The sequence below is a fragment of the Mustela nigripes genome, chromosome 7 (assembly GCF_022355385.1).
Source record: "Mustela nigripes isolate SB6536 chromosome 7, MUSNIG.SB6536, whole genome shotgun sequence".
NCBI lineage: Eukaryota > Metazoa > Chordata > Mammalia > Carnivora > Mustelidae > Mustela > Mustela nigripes.
The window spans coordinates 98,711,632-98,722,316 of NC_081563.1; the positions used below are offsets into that span (position 1 = coordinate 98,711,632).

The 10,685-nt window shown below is 42.7% G+C and overlaps 1 protein-coding gene across 1 annotated transcript in view; it reads right to left on the bottom strand.

Moving 5' to 3' along the window:
- The window catches only part of PCSK2 (proprotein convertase subtilisin/kexin type 2), a 266,931-nt gene that overhangs the window by 163,381 nt on the left and 92,865 nt on the right, over positions 1-10,685 (bottom strand). The gene's annotated exons all lie outside the window — the stretch shown is intronic.

The following is a 10,685-nucleotide window of genomic DNA, read 5'->3' on the forward strand; positions in this document are numbered from 1 at the left end:
AAAAAGATGAGAACCTAGTGTTTCCTGGGCACATGCCTCTTTCACTAGGAGAGCTCTCTGTGGAAGGGCACTGCAGGGGGATTTCCAACATGTTAATACGGGGAGTGGAGATGTCAGTGAGGAGAGATGCATTTAGGGGCTGAATAAAGATGACAGTTGAGGAACTGAACGTACAAAGCTAAGTCCTCTAGCTTTGCTGCTGTGGCCCTTAGACCAGCAGTATCAGCCTGTCCTCAGAGCTTGTTAGAAATGCATTCTCAGCACCCAGCTCCTGAATGAGAATTGGCATTTTAATAGGATCCTAGGTGATTCATATGCACATTGAAATTTGAGAGCACTACCTTAGGAATCTAAAAAATACCAGGAAAGTATGACATCTTGAGATTTCAATTGGGTTTCTCTCACTACACAGACATAGTTACCTGCCTACTTGAGCTCTATCTTTTCTTTGCCAAAATATTTTCCAGACTCTCTAGTCTTGATGGGGTTCTTATTTTTGTCTAGTATAAATAATTTTACTTAACCTAAACACTAAATCAAGTTACTATATAAATGATCCCAGATGCTTCCCCATGCCTTCGCAATTAATGTAGTATCAAGGTAGTCATGTGATCTTGAGCAGAAGAGTGGCCCGTCTGAATTGAAGAGGCCTAAACGATCAAAAGAATTTGGACTTGAAGACATCTAAGATCCTTCCACTCTGTCCCATGATTGCATGATTCTAAGTTCTCATATTTAGACCTGATGGATACAGATAAGAATGTTTCCAGGAATACTTCTACAGTAGGTTGTCAGAATAATGACCCTGTTTTATTCATCCTTCTCTGTATGCTCTCCCTTGAGTATTCCCTGCCCACACCTAGCCTGACTATGTGACCTGTTTTGGTCCATGGGGTATAGCAAACATGCCACAGCAGAGATTAAAAAAATGCTTGTGCACTGGGCTTGCCCTCCCTTGCTACACGTGGCAACCACCACCACGTGAATAAACCCAGGCTACCATGTTGGAAATACAGGGTCCAGTCACCCCTGCCTCCCTACTGGACAGCCAGCATGAAACATCGGACATTTGAGAGAGAACAATTGTCTCCTGGCCACACCACTGGCTGACTGTACCCATGCGAGTGACCCCAGATGAGGCAAACAGACAATCTACCTAACTGAACCCATAGTAAATTGCCGACCCAGAAAATCATGAGTCAATCAATATTTGCTGTAAGCAACTATGCCTTGATGGCTTGTTACATAGCAAAAGCTCATTTGATATAACTTCATTGTCTTTAATTCTCCATTCCTGCTTTTTACAGGGGCATAGCTTGACAATGGTGCAATATGGGTGCCCATGCAAAAAAAAAAAAAAAAAAAGTCATTTTCAAGATCAGAAATTAGTTTCTCCCATTACAGTTGACTCCTTACTGTTTCACAGATGATTGATTCTTGGTAGCCTATACCCTATTTGATGGAAAACAGAATGTATGTTCTCCTCGCAAAGTTAGCAGCATGCCCCCTCCTCAAACACTGGCACAGAAATGAACATTGTCCATAACGCAATAGGGCTTTTCCCCCCCTTCTCTTTTCTCTCCCTTTTTCTGATTGCAGCTGAATTGAACGATCTTGTGCTGAGCCGTTCTGATTGTATGTGTGCTCTTCCAATAGGCTTCTTGTCTAAAGTAGCAGATGTCTTTCTCTCTGTCTCTCTGAAGAAATGACAATAGAAGTAAATTGTGGCCCTGTGGCTTATTCAAAGCTGCTGAAAGCAGAGGCGGGCTTCAGAGAAACCCAGCAGAACTTTGACATTCGTAGGCGTCCCCGGCAAACGGTGGTTGTTGGGTGGAATGCCCCCACGGAGATGAAAGACCACCAGCCACAAGTGGTTTGGGATCATAATGTTTAGAAAATGGCAAACATACTCATTGTTTCCTGACATAAATCAAAATAAAACAAATGGAAACAACTCCCACGCCGCAATCACAGCCACTTGACATTACCCAGCTCCTATACAATGCACAATGCATTTTGCCTTGGAAATAGGTTTTCCATCTATGCGGAACCCTGGCAAATGACAAACATGATGACAAACAAGTCAACTTCAATATAGTTTGTATCTCAAATGCCTATTCATCAGGAGCCAGTCACATCCCTCATCTTTCATGGAAGGGCTGGCATGAAGCAATATCCCCGCAGAACTTCTGCACGGCAAGTAACAGACGGGAGCGCATGTTTGAAGGCTTTGTTGTTGTTGTTGTTTCCTTTTACCACATTATGGGTGGAAAAGGAACCGGAAGTGTTTTGTCCTCGGCTTTCTTTGGTGTTCGGAACCATGTTCCTGCAGGGAGCTCATCATACACAAGTAAATCAGCCTGTAACCCGGATAGTAGGTCTTAAAATGCATCCAGTCACTGAACTAAGTTGCACTCAAAGCCTACAGTGGACACGGGAGATGTCCAGCGCATCAAAATAAATCCGAATGACACATCACATTTTAAAGGTCTATAAAATCGAATCAGGCAAACACTTTTCTCTTCTGATCTATACCCTTCATCTCTGCTGTGGGCTGTTCTCCAGCTACTTTGCTACTATTTATCTTTCCAGACATCCCTTAATTGTCCTTCCTGAATCTAGAGCTTTTTTTTTTTTTATTATTAAAGATTTTATTTGTTTATTTGGCAGAGAGAGATCACAAGTAGACAGAGAGGCAGGCAGAGAGAGAGAGAGAGAGGGAAGCAGGCTCTCTGCTCATGTGGGACTTGATTCCAGGACCCCGAGATTATGACCTGAGCTGAAGGCAGCAGCTTAACCCACTGAGCCACCCAGGTGCCCGAATCTAGAGCTTTTTTAAAAAATTCATTTTCTTTTTTATTTTCTGACCTTTCATGTGTGTGTGTGTGTGTTTTTTTTTTAAACCCTTCCTGTGTCTCTTTTCTTTGGCGGCAATATTTTATTATAATTTGTATTTTGAGTTACTTCTTATTTCTCATCTTATTTTCAGAATGTTGGAAGGAGAGGAACAGATGGCAGCCGCTGGTAAAAGAAAAACACCTCTAATAAATGCATATTTAGTTACTCATTTTCCAAACCCAAGTTTGCCAAGAGAGCACTAATGGACACAACCAGAATCAGCACAACAGGAAATTGTGAGAAACTACGTCCATTCTGGTGAGAAAAGGAAAAGAGAGATGGGTCAACTAGAAGGGAAGGAACTTCTGGATAACCAAGGTGAATACTGGATTTCTGTCTGCAGAGTCCAGAAGGACATGCCAGGGAGGAACGTTTAACTAGGGCGAAAATTATTAATGTAGAAACAAACATTCATGGGACGCCTGGGTGGCTCAGTTGGTTGGACGACTGCCTTCGGCTCAGGTCATGATCCCGGAGTCCTGGGATCGAGTCCCGCATCAGGCTCCCAGCTCCATGGGGAGTCTGCTTCTCCCTTTGATTTCTCCTCGCTCATGCTCTCTCTCACTACCTCTCTCTCAATAAATAAATAAAAATCTTTAAAAAAAAAAAAAAGAAACATAAACATTCACCTTTTTCTCTTGTCATGCCCAACACCTTTTACTAGGGAATGGTCAAGTTGGCTTTTAGGCTCTTCTTGATCACAAGAGACTTTGGAAGCTGAGAGCAAAGTAATGTATCTGAAGAGGATAAGCTGATTCACCCAAGTGAGAGCCGGCTCGGGTAAAAGGGGGCTGGAGAGAGAGAAAGAGCCTTTTAGGCAGCGTGTTAGAGAAGCTGGGAGATGTCAGGACAAGAAGAGAAGGTGTGACATTCTCAACCAGCTCTAGAGCTCTAGAGGAGAGAAAACTGGACTCTAGGAAAGACTGCATTCTTCGAGAGAAGTCAGGAACTACTGGAATGCAATTTAATTACTTCTGGCTGGGGGACTGGGAATGCAGTGCTGGCTAAGAGTGAACTTGCTTGGAGGCTGAGAATTACTTATGGAACGGAAACTCTCCTTCTGGGTTCAGTTCTTAGAACCAAGCTGTCACATCACGATACCACACACCCCCAGCACAGCCTTGCCTGTCGCAATACAGGAACTGTGGAGGCGGGGGAGAGAGGGTGCCATTGTTCCTTCAGTGATCACAGCAAGGTGATGCTGTTTTGCAATTCTAACTCTCTTGTCCAGATGCAGGTTTTCTCTATGTAAGACGTTGTCCTGAATCCTGGGAAAGGATGCTAAATGGCCAGCAATCCAGTTTCCCTTAGACTCATATACTGATGTGGGATTTGAGAAAAAGTGGTTTCCTTGGACGCGATCCTGGAAAACTCTGGTAGAGGAGTAAGGAAGGGAGTCAGGAAAGGGAAGGAAACCAGTACGGGGTGTGTTTTTAAGCCTGTTACTTGAAGAAAAGTGCAAAAGCACTGTTCAAATGGCAACTTCAGGTCAGTAACAACCCAGATAGAAGCAAGAATGGAAACGTGTGACAGCAGCGAGCAGAGGGGCCAGGACAGTGGAAATGGCAGCTAATATTTATTGTACAGGGACAGCTTGTCCACATCCAGTGCTGGGTGTTTTTGGTGCATTAGCAACCCTGCAGGGTCAAAGCTGTGATTCCCATCTGGCCACTGAGGAATGAGACATAAAGAGGGCGAGGTTTAGAAATGGAACCTGGGCAACCTGACTTCAGAGGCTGTGCTCTTAACTTCTTGAGCTCCCAGGAGGGAGCTGAGGAGGCTGGAGCTGTGTTGTTAGCAGTAATAATGAAATTGATAACAGAGATGCCAGTGAAGCCCTCCTGGTGGTTAATCTTTAATAGTGGGAAATGGACATGGCTTTCCTGCTCAGGAAACCCCAAGATACCTTGCCCCGAGGCCTGCTCAGCAGGGACGCCTGAGCCATGGAAGGTGGGGTGGACTGGGTGTGGGGTGAACCCACAGGCAAGGGAAGCTGTCAAGGAGCGCTCAAGGGCAGCTGTCAGGAGTTTGATGTGTGAGTGCCTCCCTCGGGGAGCGCAGGAGCTTGCTTCCCCAAGAGGGATCTGCCTGGCCGGGATCCCTTCAGCTCAGAAGAAGATCAGCTATCAACAAAAGTCACAGTTAGCTTGAATACACAACTTTGCTAAGACCACTGTTTGTTGTGCTTTCCTGGATTCTGAAAAAGCTCATTTTTACATTTTTCTCCTTCCTCCTTTTCTCTATTCAACTCTGTTCTCCAGCTCCTCCCACGCCTCGCATCCAACACAATCACAGACGCAAGCCATCATGTCTAGTGATAAGAGTCTAGTGGTTTTGTCAAATTCAGATCAGGGATGACTCCTTGGAGGGCCTCCAGAGCTCACAGGCCCTGGCCCCTTGGGTATCAGACAGGATTTCCTAACTGGGGGGGGGGGGGGGGGGATACACAGGACAGCATAGATTTTTCAAGGTGACTCTAAGACAGTGGTGTCATTTCTTATTTCCGTGGCTTATTTTAGAAAAGAAGTGACAAGATATAATAGCATGTATTAGCGGTTGTTGTAAGGAAGTCCTTTCATGTGTCTACCCTAAATCTCTATGGTTGTGCTTTAATCAGCACATCCTCAGAGGACAAATCTGCCAATGGGAAAGAATATTAGACACCAAAACCATGAAAGCAGTCACCTTTAGATTAGTAACCATTTAGAAGCATCTGATAACTTCAGTAGCAAAAGCAACATGGGGAAATTTAATTTTGGAGTTGGTGACTATCAATGACTAAAGAAGTAGAAAGGATACATATATATTTAAATCTGCAGGATAAGTCAATATCCTCTACTAGAGATATTATTTTTTAAAAGCATTTAAAAGCAACAACCAGCACCTTTGGTTTCATCTGGTTTAATACACAGTAAAAGTAGAAAAACCAAACCTATCTTTACCGACAGTCAGAAACCATCCTGTGCCTCACTTTGGACCCTGCACCAAGCCCTGTCCTTTCTCCAACTTGATCACATCTGAGGCAGTAACTAGAAGTTATTCAGAGCAGCACCCTTCTAGTCCAGAACCACCAAAGGACACTGTTTCTACATGAAGAGTAAAAACACTGCCTGAAACACCTGTCCATTTGGAAAACTCTGCCCAGGTAGATTAATTTGCATTTGTGCTCTGTGTTTGAATCTAGATTCCCCAGCCTTGTTTTTGAACCTCACTCTGATTTTCCCTTGATATCGCAAACTCGGTGCTGGATAAAATACAAAATAAAATGGTCCATAGGAAGGAAATCGGAACGGATTGGAAATTCTGGAAATTGTTAAATGGGAGGTTCATTTATCCAGTGAGGTGTTATTTCAAGACACAGTTTCTAAATAGGTAGAATTGCTCAGTTTTCAGTAGCCTGCACATTAGTTTGGCAACATATGCGACTGCTTGGAGTAATTCAGCCTCTTTGGGGGTGGGGGTGTAGGTTCAGGTCTATTTACCCCTGGAAAGAAGCACTTAGTCTTTGATGGAAACAAAAGTGAGTCATTAGTCACTGCTATGCTGGCTGAAAAATGGAGTTTTCAGAGTTTACCTTGTGTGTGTGAGCTATTCATTGACCATCAGGTACACATGATTTGTGTCTCATTTATCCATTAGGAAATGTTCTGCAAATGGGTTTGCACCTGGATTTCTCAAAGGGCTGAGGGAACAAACAACCACCCTTTTATCTCTCAGTCTGTCAGCATCAATGTGAAAGCCAGCCTGCCATTAGCAACAGTTGACTTGCAGAGAGAAACCTCATAAATTATGGTCCTTTGTTGGGTGAATCCCCCAGTAGGGACCCAGAGAGCAAGAATGGAGGCCTTTCCCCTCTCCAGGATGCAACCAAGCAGGGAAGGAGGTTGATGTGGAGGAGGGAGAGCGGCGCCTGTTTTCTTGGCTTGCCCACTCCTCTCTGCTTTCTCCAGGAAGGCCTAATGCCAGTTGTTCCCTGCTGAGCTTTAGCGTTGCCAATGGACTCCTTGGAAATGGCAATGGGAGGTGCTTTTGCCTCTGGTGATAGAAGTCAGGAGACAGAGTTATAAAATCAGGAGTAACTCCGGAGAGCTCCTAGAGCCCTTCTGTCAGTCACTGGCCTCATCTGATATGGCTTTGGGGTGCTTGAAATATGGCTGGTCCAAACTGAAGTGTGTTATGAGTGTGAAATGCACATTGGATTTTGAAGACTAAAGATGAATGTAAGAGGTGAATATCTCATGAAGACATCTCAGGATATGGATTATGGGTCAAAATGATAACATTTTGGTACATCGGGTTAAGTGGAATCTATTATTAAAATTCCATTTTCACAGTTTTACCTTACTTTTTAAAAAGTGCCTACCACAAAAATCGGAGATCGTCTACATGGTTCACTTTTTATTTTTATTTTTGGGGGTCCTCCTTTATATTTCTAGTAGACAGTTATTTTTTTTTTCAATTTTTTTCAATTTTTTTTTCAATTTCAGAGAACACAAGTAGGCAGAGAGGCAGGCAGAGAGAAGGAAGCAGTTTCCCTGCTGAGCAGAGAGCCCAATGCAGGGCTTGATCCCAGGACGCTGAGATCATGACCTGATTGAAAGGCAGAGGCTTAACCCACTGAGCCACCCAGGCACCCCACATTTTGATGGTGAATTCGCAGAGGAAGACACTGACTAGAGTCAGTTACCCAAGTTCTCCTTTGGGGAAATAAAGTCTGAAAGGAGGAGGAAAAAGACTTGAGTTTGGGATGTGAAAATCTAACAGCTTGTCATTCATGTCGAGTTATATGTGCTGCATTCCTAGCTTCAAGGCAATTCTCTGTGGCAGATTTGGTGGCTCTAGCTAAATATTTTGGGAGATACTCTACACTAGCCCATAACGGCCATGCCTTTCCTCCTAGAGTTTGAGAAGAAACTGTGCGAAGAAAGGGAGAGCTTTCCCCAACCAGGGATGTGGTAGGCAATGTTTTTCTGTCTTTTTAATGCCTAGACTTTCTGTTTCTCTTTGGGACAACTGCTTGAGCACTCTGTCCATCATTTTCTCATTTGCTGAAAATATTAATATTTGGCCTGTTGACTTCATAGGACTGATATCTAAATCAAGTGTGTTCATGGATTTGGTAGTATTTTGAAAAGTAGCCAATGGTTTTTAACAAGTGGATCACCACTGTGTCTGGAAAGAGAAGAGGGATGGTCAAGGGAAAGAGAGGATTTACTTCTTGAGAAATTACAAGAAATCAGAAGTCCCTTGTTTCCCTGCCTCTGAGGTTGTTATGTTATGATTGCTCCCACACTGATTTGATTTGGGCCTGGCAGGAGGACTGGGCTAGATGGGAGAGCTGACTTCTGAGTTTTGAAATCCATAACATCTAGTATCTAAACCTGAAAAGGGAGACATTGCCTTTCAACATCATCTGCTCTGTAAAGAATCTTTGATGAAGTGAGGTGCTTGCAGCCAAAATAGATAATTCTCAATAATAGAGGTTGCAGAGCAAAGCAGTCAGGTTATACAACCTGAATGGAATATCATTTATTTATCTATCTGGGTCCCTGTGTTTAGTGAGGGCTCCTGTGGGCACATACTGAACAAGGAACAGAGAGAAATGCTATCCTACAGATCTTCTGAGCTAGCTGGTTCTAATGGCATTTGGACTGTGTCAATTACAGCAGCAGGGGAAGAGAATTATTTTCTAGAGATATTGCTGAATCTATAAAATCAGGTTTGGAGCTCTTGTTTTATGTCTTGTAAAACTCACAGCCTCCTATTTCATTCCAGTCTAGATTCTTTGCAGGGTCATTTAAGGGGGTCATGTTTCCCAAAGAGAGACTCTACCAGGGTCAGAAGATGTGTTTTCTTGTTCCAGCCCTGATCTGTGCATTATAAAACCACACAATAAAGGTATATCCATCACTGTCAACATGTACTTTAATGGCCCAAGGTACATCCTAAAGCTGAGAACTTCTTCATATTTCTCCAGAATGAAATGACAAATCACCCATTTTTAGATTTAATCACCTACTTGCTTGGTCACCTTGGAAGACCCGTTAAATGGTGATGGCCCCACATGGCCTTTCATTGCTCCAGTTAGGATAAGAGTTTGGTTAAATAGGTTTAAGCTCCTTAAGAAATATATACCTAGGAAATATTCATGTAAAACTTATCAGGAATTACCAGGAAATAAATTATTCTACTTAAGGGGATTTTCTAGGAACAGAAACTTACCTATTTAGCACTGAATGGATTTAAAAAGTAGGTGTTTTCTATGGAAATCTTTCCAAAATCTACTAGAATGCAGAATAGAAATGAATCTTATTTCTTAAAGGCAGAATATTTTCATTAAGGGGCTCAATTAATACACTTTGATATCATTGGAGTTTCTCAGAGTAGATCTGCCCAGAAATTAAAGGTCTTAAGCTATTCTGGTTGTTGAATCTTTCTGATGGCTTTCATTTTTTAATCTCTTCTATTTCTGACAAAGACTTCTTTTATTCTTTCATTTCCTCCACAAATGTGTTCTGATGGCCTATTTGGTCCAGGAGAGTGTGTGACCAATTGGGTACCTGGAGACAAATGAGACCCAGTCCATGACTTCAAAATTTCTGTGCACTGAGGGAACAGACCAACTTTGAGAATTTTGTTTGCATGGAAAATGTAGTTTGCGTGGACTGGAAACATATATTTTGGTATTTCAGAGGTCAAGGTAAGATGAACAAGGCAAGTTCTCAACCAGTGTAGCTATTATCATATTATTCCTTTCGGTAGCTCTTCTTCTTCTTCTTCTACTTTTTTTTTTTCTTTCAATTTTTAAAAAGATTTTATTTTTAAGTAAGCTCTACACCCAACTTTGGGCTTAAACTCACAATCCCAAGATCAAGAGTTTCATGCTCCACCGACTGAACCAACCAGATGCCCCACTTCTCGGTAGCTCTTTTATTTTTATTTTTATTTTTTTTTAAAGATTTTATTTATTCATTTGACAGACAGAGATCACAAGTAGGCAGAGAGGCAGGCAGAGAGAGAGAGAGGAGGAGGAAGCAGGCTCTCTGCCTGACATGAGGCTCGATCCCAGGACCCTGGGATCATGACCCGAGCCGCAGGCAGAGGCTTTAACCCACTGAGCCACCCAGGCGCCCCTCGGTAGCTCTTTTAAATGGTTGGAAATATCAGATGTTAAAACTTCTGCATAAAAGATGTATTATCACGTTTAATGTCAACCTTGTGATAACAAACAAGCTTCCAGACATTGTGACCTGGTGGCTATTCTCAAACTTTAGGACATCTGCTTTCAGATTTCCCAGACTATTAGGTGGCAGCAAGTTTCCAGAGTGCCTTTAATCAAGCAGACCACATGGTAGATGGAACAAGACCTGGTTGGAAATCGAGAGACCTGCTTTTGGCCTTCAGCTCTTCTGTTTAATTCTCTGGACCTCAGTAAGAATGGGAAGATTGCATTTGATCAGCAAAGTCTCTTCTTGTTCAACAATTACACAATAACCATCAATAAAACTTTTGTTTCCTCCTTGCTACCATAGTACTAACTTATTTTATGGTCCTATGAAAAGAGGCCCTCCCTGCACTGACTTACTTCTCTTTTGGTCATGGATGAAGCAGCAGAGGAGAGGTTGCCAAGCCCTTCATAACTTGTCTCTTGCTAGTCTCTTCAGTTTTATGGTAGACGGTACGAAATTGGCCACAATACTTTACTTCTCCCTGCCTGTTTAACTCACTGCCTTTGTGGTGTGAGTTTTTGGCTCTCTTCATTAAAAAAAAAAAAAAAAAAAAAAAAA